This window comes from Serinus canaria, chromosome 26 (assembly GCF_022539315.1).
Source record: "Serinus canaria isolate serCan28SL12 chromosome 26, serCan2020, whole genome shotgun sequence".
In the NCBI taxonomy this organism is placed as follows: domain Eukaryota; kingdom Metazoa; phylum Chordata; class Aves; order Passeriformes; family Fringillidae; genus Serinus; species Serinus canaria.
This window is the reverse complement of record NC_066339.1, coordinates 2,983,150-2,993,043: the sequence shown is the minus strand read 5'-3', so window position 1 is coordinate 2,993,043 and position 9,894 is coordinate 2,983,150.

The window sequence follows — 9,894 nt, the reverse complement described above, 5'->3', positions numbered from 1 at the left end:
ATTTCATGTCCCTCTCCCAGCACTGAGCCCCCCATGGGTGGGAATCCATCAAATCAGAGGGGTTGGGAAAGCTGCAAAAGGCTCAGGGACAGCAGAACTGGGGTTGGAGCTGAGCAGCAGCCACGAGATTAGCCAGAGAAAAATTAAAATAAAGAAGTAGAAAAACAATGACAAATAGAACAATGGTCTGTGAATTAATGCTGGTCTAGAGTAACTCCCTAAGCTGCAGAAAAGTTTATTTGGAGAGATATTAGGGAGTCCTAAGCGTAATAATGGAGCTCTGTGCATTGTTTAAGGCTCACAAGCAGGTGTTGAATTTGAAATAAGCAAAAATTGTTTAACCAAAGGTACCTGTGCTTAGAGTTGTTGGATGGAACCACTCAATATAGAATATATACTGTACAGATATAAATACTGTCAGTGTGCTGCTGCTTCGTGAGATTGGGCAAAACACTCTTAAAGTGAGTTGGAACAGTAAGATCTTGGTCTGCTGCCTAGGATGGGAGCTGCTGGCACCTTCCCATTGCCACAGCCATGGAATGAGAGTGATGCTGGAAATCAAGGCACGTTCCCAGCAGTCCTGTCCTGTCTGTGATGTGTGCACAGCCCCTGGCCAGGGACAGCACCCAGCTGTTGGTCTGTCCTGTCTGTGATCTGTGTCACTGGCCAGGGACAGCACCCAGCTGTTGGTCTGTCCTGTCTGTGATCTGTGTCACTGGCCAGGGACAGCACCCAGCTCTTGGTCTGTCCTGTCTGTGATCTGTGTCACTGGCCAGGGACAGCACCCAGCTGTTGGTCTGTCCTGTCTGTGATTTGTGCACAGTGACAGTGAGCTCCCAACTGTGCCCCTGAGGAATTTGGGTCTCCTGGGAAGGGTGGAGGCTGCAGGGAGGGCACAGAGTCAGAATTTCATGTCCCTCACCCAGCACTGAGCCCCCCATGCCCTGTCCTACCTGTGGCCACCAGCAGAAGCACCTCCTGTGGGCTGTCCTGACCCTGCAATCCTTGAGTCCCACACAGATACAGCCCCGAATCCTCCTCCTGTAAGTCGCTGATCAGGACTTTGAAAGCTCCAGAGCTCTCCTGGGGGGTGATCACGATGCGTCCTTGGTACCTCCTGCCCACAAAGCCATCAGAGCTGGCGATGGGAGCGCAGCTGCTTCTGCCCACTTTGCACCAGAACCTCTTCTGGTCCCTTTGGGTGTCCCCAGAGTGGCACAGGACAGTGACAGAGCCGTGGAGCTGCCCTTGGATGAGCTGGGTTGGCTGTGACACCACCGTGGCATCTGCAGGGAGAGAGCAGGACAGGCACTGCCAGCACCCAGAGCCCCAGAGCCTGCCCATCCTTCTGGCTCTACAGCTTACCTCAGGCCATGCTGCTGGGCTCTGCTCCAGGACAATAAACATTCATCTCTTTGGCTTAAAATATCTCAGAAATACCCACACACATGGTTCACACCCTGCAACTCCATCAGTTATTCCCTTCACCTCTCCAAAGCCCATTCACTCAGACATTTCCCCTCTGCCCTTCCCCAGAGGCTCCAAACCTGTGTTTCCAACAGGCAGGAGAAGCAGAATCCTTTCACATTTCTGAACAGCTGATTTGGCCAAACCTGGATGCTTTTACACCCCAAAAATGATAAAAGTTATACAATAACTTTATATAAAAATATACCATAAAACTCTGTTATCTGGCTTGTCACTGTCATATTTTCTGGAAAAATCCCTTCACCAGGATTTCTCTCCTGAGAAAAGGAGAACAATAATTATCTGGTTTGCTTCTCCTGTGTTTTGCTGCTTTGGATTGTGGTTTGGACATTGTTTACCCACAGGTGATTGTGTCATTGGTTTCTGCTGTGAATTATTTTGACTCATTGGCCAACCAGGGCCAAGCTGTGTCAGAGTCTGGAAAGAGTCCCAGGTTTTTCATTATTATCTTTTTAGCCTTCTGTCTGTATCCTTTCTGTATTCTTTAGCATAGTTTAGTTTAGTGTTCTTTAATACAATATAGTGTCACAGACATATTTTCTGAAAAATCCTTTTGCTAAGATTTTTCTCCTGAGAAGCTGAGAGGCCTCAAAAATGAAATGTGAACAATAATTCTCTGCTGCTGTGGAATGCAGCAGGTGCATCTGTGGTTGGTCTCATGTGATTGTTTTTAATTCATGGCCAATCCCAGCCCAGCTGTCTGGGACTCTCTGCTCAGTCACAAGATTTTATTATCATTCCATCCCTTTCCTTCCAAGCCTTCTGATGAAATCCCTTTTCTTTCTCTAGTGTAATTTTGATAGATCATTTTATTTAAATGTAAAATATATCATAAAATAATAAATCAGCCTTTTGAACCATGGAGTCTGCTGGAAGCCAGGACATCCCTCTGGCTGCCCTGGAGGGCTCCAGCCCCTGCCAGGGGGCTCAGAGAGCTTGGCACAGAGCCCCAGACCCCTGTGCCTTTGGTCTTGACCCATGGAGCAAATGACCACCTTTATATGAAGAATTACAAGTCAAGAGAGTTTAAGAAGAATAATAGTTAGCTTATCACGGGGTGAAAAATAGATTTTTTTTGGGTTTTTAGAATGGGGGCTCAGGGTCCCAAGATGGAGGAATTTGGGATGCCTTGTCCTTTTTCCTTCTTCTTCCCAGCCTCCATCTTCTGGGTGATGGTGGCACTTTTGGATTGGTTTGGGGTAGAAGCTCACTGTCTAACACAGGTGATGGGGATTGGGAAGTTACTGTAAATAAAGTACAGGTAGATTTTAGTGTAAAAAGATAACACTGCCCTGAGGGTGATCAGAATGCCTCAACCCAACCTGCCAGACAGACCTTGTCAGGTCAGAGAAAGAATGGAATGGATAAGAAACAAATAAACAACCTTGAGAAAGAGAACAGAAAAATCCTGACTCCTCCTTCGACAGCTGGGCTGGGACAAAGAGGCTTGTATTTATCTCAGAGTCACTGTGACCAGCAGAGAGCCTGAGAGGAGTCAAGATTCTCATCTCTTCCCTCATCCTAGGACCCCTGTGAGCACCACCACAATTTAGACCATGAAATAATAAATTCACCTCCTGAGAACGGAGTCAGATTCATCATCCCTCCCTTCATCTGGGAACCCCACAAACAGAGACTGACAAATAGAGGCACCTGACCCCACAGCTGTCCCAGGAGCCCAGACCAAACCCTACCTGCCAGAACAGTCAGGTTGAGGCTGGCACTGAGCCCTTGCTTGGTGCTGCCAATGCCACACCTGTAGGTGCCCGAGTCGCTGCTCCTCAGCCCTGCCATTGTCACCGTGAAGGTGCCATCCTGGGGGACATCCCTCAGGGCCACCCTGCCCTGGTAGTGGCTGGAGGTGAAGCTGCTGGAGATGATGGTGGAGCAGAGCCCCTGGGCTCCTACCTTGCACCAAAATTTCCGCTGGTGTTTGTTGGCTGGGCTGGGGGAGTAGAAGCACTGGTGGGTGATGGAGCCTCCAAGGGCTCCTGCCAAAACCCTGGAGCTGTGCAGGCTGCTGGCCACGGGCTCTGGGGACAGACAGACAGACAGACAGACACACACACAAGGGTTGGGTTACTGCCAGCCAGCCAGCAGAGCCCAGCATGGATCCTTCCAGGCAGGGCTGGGGTTCTGAGGGGCACTGGGGCACACAGGGCTCAGGAAATCTCTTCTGGATGTGCCCTCTGAGTGCCCCTGGTGCCACAGGAAATCTGTTCTGGATGTGGTGTTTGCCCTCTGAGTGCTCCTGGTGTCACAGGAAATCCGTTCTGGATGTGGTGTTTCGATCCTGAATGCCCCTGGTGTTACAAAAATCTCTTCTGGATGTGGTGTTTGCCTCCTGAGTGCCCCTAGTGTCACAAAAATCTCTTCTGGATGTGGTGTTTCCCTCCCCTGAGTGCCCCTGGTGTTACAAAAATCTGTTCTGGATGTGGTGTTTCCCTCCCCTGAGTGCCCCTGGTGCCACAGTCTCACAACCATGAGTTCTGCAGCTTTTCATTAGTCAGGCACAAAGTGACCAACAATCTCTTGTTCCAAGGTCTTCTAAGCCTAAACTATCTAATTAAGAAATGACACGTGGATTATTTTCTCCTTTGACTCAATAACTGATCTCTTGAAGGCCTCAATGAAGACTTTTCTGCCCAGTTACAAAACATCCCTCAAACTTAGGAAGAAGAAGGAAGAAGGTGAAGAAGAAGGTAAAGAAGAAGGAAGAAGAAGATAAAGAAGAAGGAAGAAGAAGATAAGGAAGAACAACTTGCTTCTGCCCTAAAACCTCCACCTTGCCTGATATTTATGACAATATTCTAAACCCCTAAACTTTAAGTTTTCTACTCTGTGAATTACACACTTCTAACCAATTCCACACCCACAATCCCAGCGCTATTAATCAATTTTGGAAGCTTTCTTTACAGCCTCAGTTCAATTGTAGTATTTTCTGGTAAGTCTGTGCCTTTCAGCATAATCATAAAAATAAATTTTAAAAAAATTTAAAAATTAATAAAAATTTTAAAAATGTAAATTGAAAATTCTGAGCATCCAGGGTTCCAGCCAGGGTGGAGGTTTTGGGTGTCCAGGGGAGGATCCAGCCTGGCCCCCAGGTCCAGCTTTACCTGTCGCTGTCAGGGGCTGCCCCTCGTGTCTTGCTGGCTCTTACCTGGCAGCAGAGCTGCTAGAAGGAGGAGCAGCACCATCTCCAGCCCTCCTGAGTGTTCCCTGGGCAATGCTCACCGTGGGGAGGTGATTTTGCTGATTTCTGTGCTATCAAGGAGAGGAGAGAGATCGTGGCAACCTCTGCAAAGCTCTGGTGGCCACTCAGGGCAGGGCTCTGCCTCCCTGCTGGCCCCAAGGCTCTGACCTGTCCTGGGCCAAAAATAAGGGAATTTCAAAAGGATAAAATGTGCTAGCAGTGCTCTGCAGATCTCCCACCCCTGCTCTGAACCCTCTGTGTCACCCAGTTAGTGCTGGTTTGGGGCACAGGGCACATCTCCAGTGCCCCCAGTCTGTGCTGGTTTGGGGCAGAGGGCACAGCTCCAGTGCCCCCAGTTTGTGCTGGTTTGGGGCAGAGGGCACAGCTCCAGTGCCCCCAGTTTGTGCTGGTTTGGTGCAGTGGGCACAGCTCCAGTGCCCCCAGTTTGTGCTGGTTTTAGGGCACAGCTCCAGTGCCCCCAGTTTGTGCTGGTTTGGGGCAGAGGGCACAGCTCCAGTGCCCCCAGTCTGTGCTGGTTTGGGGCAGTGGGCACAGCTCCAGTGCCCCCAGTTTGTGCTGGTTTGGGGCACAGCTCCAGTGCCCCCAGTTTGTGCTGGTTTTAGGGCACAGCTCCAGTGCCCCCAGTTTGTACTGGTTTGGGGCAGAGGGCACAGCTCCAGTGCCCCCAGTTTGTGCTGGTTTTAGGGCACAGCTCCAGTGCCCCAGCTCTGATCCCTTCACAGCTTCAGCAGTTCCCTCACTGCAGCCAACAGACACAGAATAGGTAAAAAATTGGGATTTTCACTCAAAGCCACAATTCCCACCAGGCTGGAGGCCTTGGAGCAATGAGAGCTAACAGAAATGCCCTGTAAAGAGCTGAACGGCTTTTTTTTCATCAAAAAATCAGTAAAAATGCAATTCCTATGTCTATTTCGTCTTTTCTGATGTCCAGCAGTGCAACCCCTCTTTTCCTTACTTCTGCTCTGCAGGACAGAACCCTCAGCTCTATTTTAATCTCATTTAATGTTCATTTTTAGGCAAGGAGTTGTTTTTTAATGCTAACTCACAAACAGGCATTAACTATAAAGCAGAAAGAGCCAAGAAAGAGCTAGAGAAATCCCAGGAGTAAACCATGTATGCTTGGGTTTTTCCTGTCTTTATTTCAGTCTTATCTTGTGAAAATGTTTCTAGGATCCATTTTTGGCACCATCCAGAACTGGGGTGCATTTTACCCCATCCATATCATTTTTTTCTTGGATAAAAAGGGCAGTAATTAAATTTATAGCTTTAAAGGGGAAAAAAAAAAGGAACAGTGGGTAGAAAAATCATCATAAGTTACTTCTTTTATTTTTATAGAAATAATTGTGTTGAATTTCAATCCTGTAGGTGAAATCTCTCTCCTATAATCACTCTTGAACAGCAGTGTTCTCCAAAAACAAACAGTATTTTAAGGGCAAATTGAGTCTCACCTACCTTGGATTGTGATGCTTCTGCTGCTGGAAATTTTCTCTTCCTCCACCTCCAGCTGGGATTTTGTTTATTAAAGTTGGTTTTGCAGCTTGCAGCTCAGTTAGTCTTTGCTTTTCTTTTGTCTAATTCTTTGTTTCTTGTATTGATGTGTGGATTTTAAAATGGGTGCACTAAAAATCCTCTGAGGTCTCGATGTGCATTGCTGAGCAAAGTGGAGATGCACAAAATGCTCAGAGGAGTGGCAGAGATGTCACCAAAAAACCCCAAAATGCTCTTTTTTAGCTATCTAGGGATGTGGGGACACCATGGAAGGCGGGGGGAAAAAAGGGGTGAAGAGGCCAGGAGCAGAAATGGCAGAGTTTGAGAGGAATTCCCCTGCTCTACAGACAAAAAGCTTTAATAGAAAACATGCAGGATGTCACAAAGTGCTGTTTGCTCTGAGCCACTTCCAGGCAGAACTTCCTAGCAGGAACTTGGTGAGAGGTTCCTCAGACACCTGTGGCTTGGCTGGCCCTGCACTGAGCCCATGTCTGTGTTTTGATCCTGTTTTTGGGGTCCAAAAGCTGATTTCTGCTTCCATTTTTGCCCTGAAATGTGACCAGGATGGGCTCAGAGCACAGGGTGTGAAGAGCAAACTCAGGGCACTTTGTTCCATAAACACAATTCCTCTTTGGAGTTTATTTGTCATTTATTTATTGAGAGAGAGCTCCAAAGCTCCAGAGGCATTTCAGTCACTGCCAGGGACTTGGGGCTGCTTTGCCTTCCATTAAAAATGAAGGATTAAAAATTAAAAATTCCCTCCTGTGGCACCTCTGAGAGGCCCTGGGCTGGCTCCAGCACCTGGGTGTCCCCAGGATCTGCAGGACAGCATTCCCTGGGGAAGGTGTTCCTCCTGAGCTCCCAGAGGAGCCCATCCCACCTGAGACAGCTCTGCCACTTCAAATGCCATAAAAGCAGCAGGGTGGCTTCTGAGGAGGTGTTGGAAACATAAAAAGGTTTAATAAAAGGTAAAATAACAAAGCTCTTGTAGAGAAAAACTGAGCTAGGGGTAAGTGGAAGTGTAAATGAAAAAAGGCCCAAGCTCGTCGCTGCAGCTCCCACCCCAGCTGTGCCTGGCCAGACAGCACCAGCAACCTGTGAGGAGCTGCCCCACCAGGGCACTGCAGCCTTTCACTGCTGTCAGAGCAGCCCCACCAGGGCACTGCAGCCTTTCACTGCTGTCAGAGCAGCCCCACCAGGGCACTGCAGCCTTTCACTGCTGTCAGAGCAGCCCCACCAGGGCACTGCAGCCTTTCACTGCTGTCAGAGCAGCCCCACCAGGGCACTGCAGCCTTTCACTGCTGTCAGAGCAGCCAGCTTTCTTTGCCTTGGGTTTTGCTCTCCTCTGTTTGCCAGGGATGCAAATTCCCCTGATGATATCTTAAACCAGAGCCAGACCTGGTGGTGCTGCTGTTAAACCCTGGTGGGTTTGGGTCACCCTGCAGGGTGAGGGGTTCCACCTCACTCTCAGCCCCAAGGCTCCCCTGATGCAGCCCTGGAGGGGTTGTAATTAACTGTAATTAACACAAATCATTCCTGTGTGCAGCTGCTGCTCCCTGACACTGCCAGAACCCCACCAGCCACTGCTCCTGAGTTTGATCTTTGTCATGAAAGATGTGCACAAGGACGTTTTTAATTGGGACAGGAGGTCCTGACAGGCTCATGTAGACATGGAAATGACAGGTCTGGGCCAGGGTGGGACTGGTGGTTAGGAGTCAGATGAATATTCCGTGCAAAATGCAAAGCTGGGTGTTTTCTGTGTTGTTTTTGACATTGCAAACACATAAACTCAGTCTGGATAATCTGCCTGAAGACACTGAGGGTACATTTACCAACCCTTCTGAGACCTGTTGTTTCTGCAAGGCTGTGATCTCTCTTCCTGAATGTTTTGTGTCTGGGCTCTGCTGGGATTTTGCCTTCCAGGCACAAATCCAGTTAAATATGCCCAGAATTAGATTCCCAGAATCACAGGATGGTTTGGCTTGGAAGGGACATAAAAGCTCACCTCATTCCACCCCCTGTCACAGTACAAAGCCTGATTTTATTTCAGGGGTCCCAAACAAGACCCCAGGAGTTCTGCTGGGCTCTGCCTGAACCTGGGGGAGATTCTGTTTGTGTTGCCCCCACCCAGACTTGGAGCAAGCTGGGATAGTGAAAGGGGGATGGAACTGGAGGAGCTTTAAGGTCCCTTCCAGCCCAAACCATGCCATGAATTTATGGTGATGACAAACCAAGAGCCTCTGTTCCTTGCAGGCAATTTAATTTCCAAACTAATGCAGGCTTTCTTTAGAGACAGGGGCTGACCCATGGACGCAATTACCCTGAACAATTAGCTGATGTTAATTAACTGCTTGCAGCACTAAGCTGCAGTCAATCCTTGCCATCCCTGACCTTGCAGCAGCACCTTTCCAGGACAGGCTGGGAATGCCAAACAGGCTCAGGCTGGCACAGCCCACAGCAGGCTTTCAAGGCCTCTGCAAACATCCCTGGGGCTGCAGGGCATCCTCTAAAGAGCTGCACCCCCCCAGAGGTGTGCACAGGGTGCTGACCCACAGAAAGAATCCAAGGGATGTGGGGCACTGAGGCAGGGAAAGGAGCAGTGTTTGTAGCTGAGCAATTAATCCAGTTATTCCTGGGCTGGCACAATCCACAGCCAGGCTTTCAATGCCTCTGCAAACACCCCTGGGGCTGCTCTGCATGGAGAGAAGGGCAGGGCATCCTCTAAAGAGCTGCACCACCCCAGAGGTGTGCACAGGGTGCTGACCCTCAGAAAGAATCCAAGGAATGTGGGGCACTGAGGCAGGGAAAGGAGCAGGGAAATGCTGGTTTGCAGCTGAGCAATGAATGCAGTTATTCAGGGGCTGGCCAGCCTGATGCCAACCCCTGCAGCAGCAGCAGCAGCAGGCACAGAGAGCAGCAGGAAGGCACCTGCAGGTGCTCCAGGTGGAGCTGAGATGGCCTCAATCCCTGCAGGGGCAGGAGCAGGAGTAGGGCAGGAGTAAGAGGGCAGGAGTAGAGCAGGAGCAGGAGTAGGATCCCTCTGCCAGGGTCAGAAGCAGGAGCAAGATCCCTCTACCAGGAGCAGGAGAAAGAGCAGGGGTAGGAGTAGGAGTAGGACCAGGAGAAGGAGCAGGATCCCTCTGCCAGGAGTAGGAGCAAGAGCAGAAGGAAGAGCTGGGGCAGGAGCAGGATCCCTGTGCCAGAAGCAGAAACAGGAATAGGAGTAGGAGCAGGAGCAGGATCCCTGTGCCAGGAGCAGGAGTAGGAGCAGGAGCAGGATCCTTCTGCCAGGAGCAGGAATAGGAGCAGGATCCCTGTGCCAGGAGCAGATCAGGAGCAGGATCCCTCTGCCAGGAGCAGGATCCCTGTGCCAGGAGCAGGAGCAGGATCAGGATCCCTCTGCCAGGAGCAGAATCCCTCTGCCAGGAGCAGGATCAGGATCCCTCTGCCAGGAGCAGGATCAGGATCCCTCTGCCAGGAGCAGGAGCAGGATCAGGAGCAGGATCCCTCTGCCAGGAGCAGGATCAGGAGCAGGATCCCTCTGCCAGGATCAGTTGCAGGATCCCTCTGCCAGGAGCAGGATCAGGATCCCTCTGCCAGGAGCAGGAGCAGGATCAGGATCAGGAGCAGGATCCCTGTGCCAGGAGCAGGATCAGGATTGGGATCCCTGTGCCAGCAGCAGGGCTCGGCTCTGGGTGGCACCA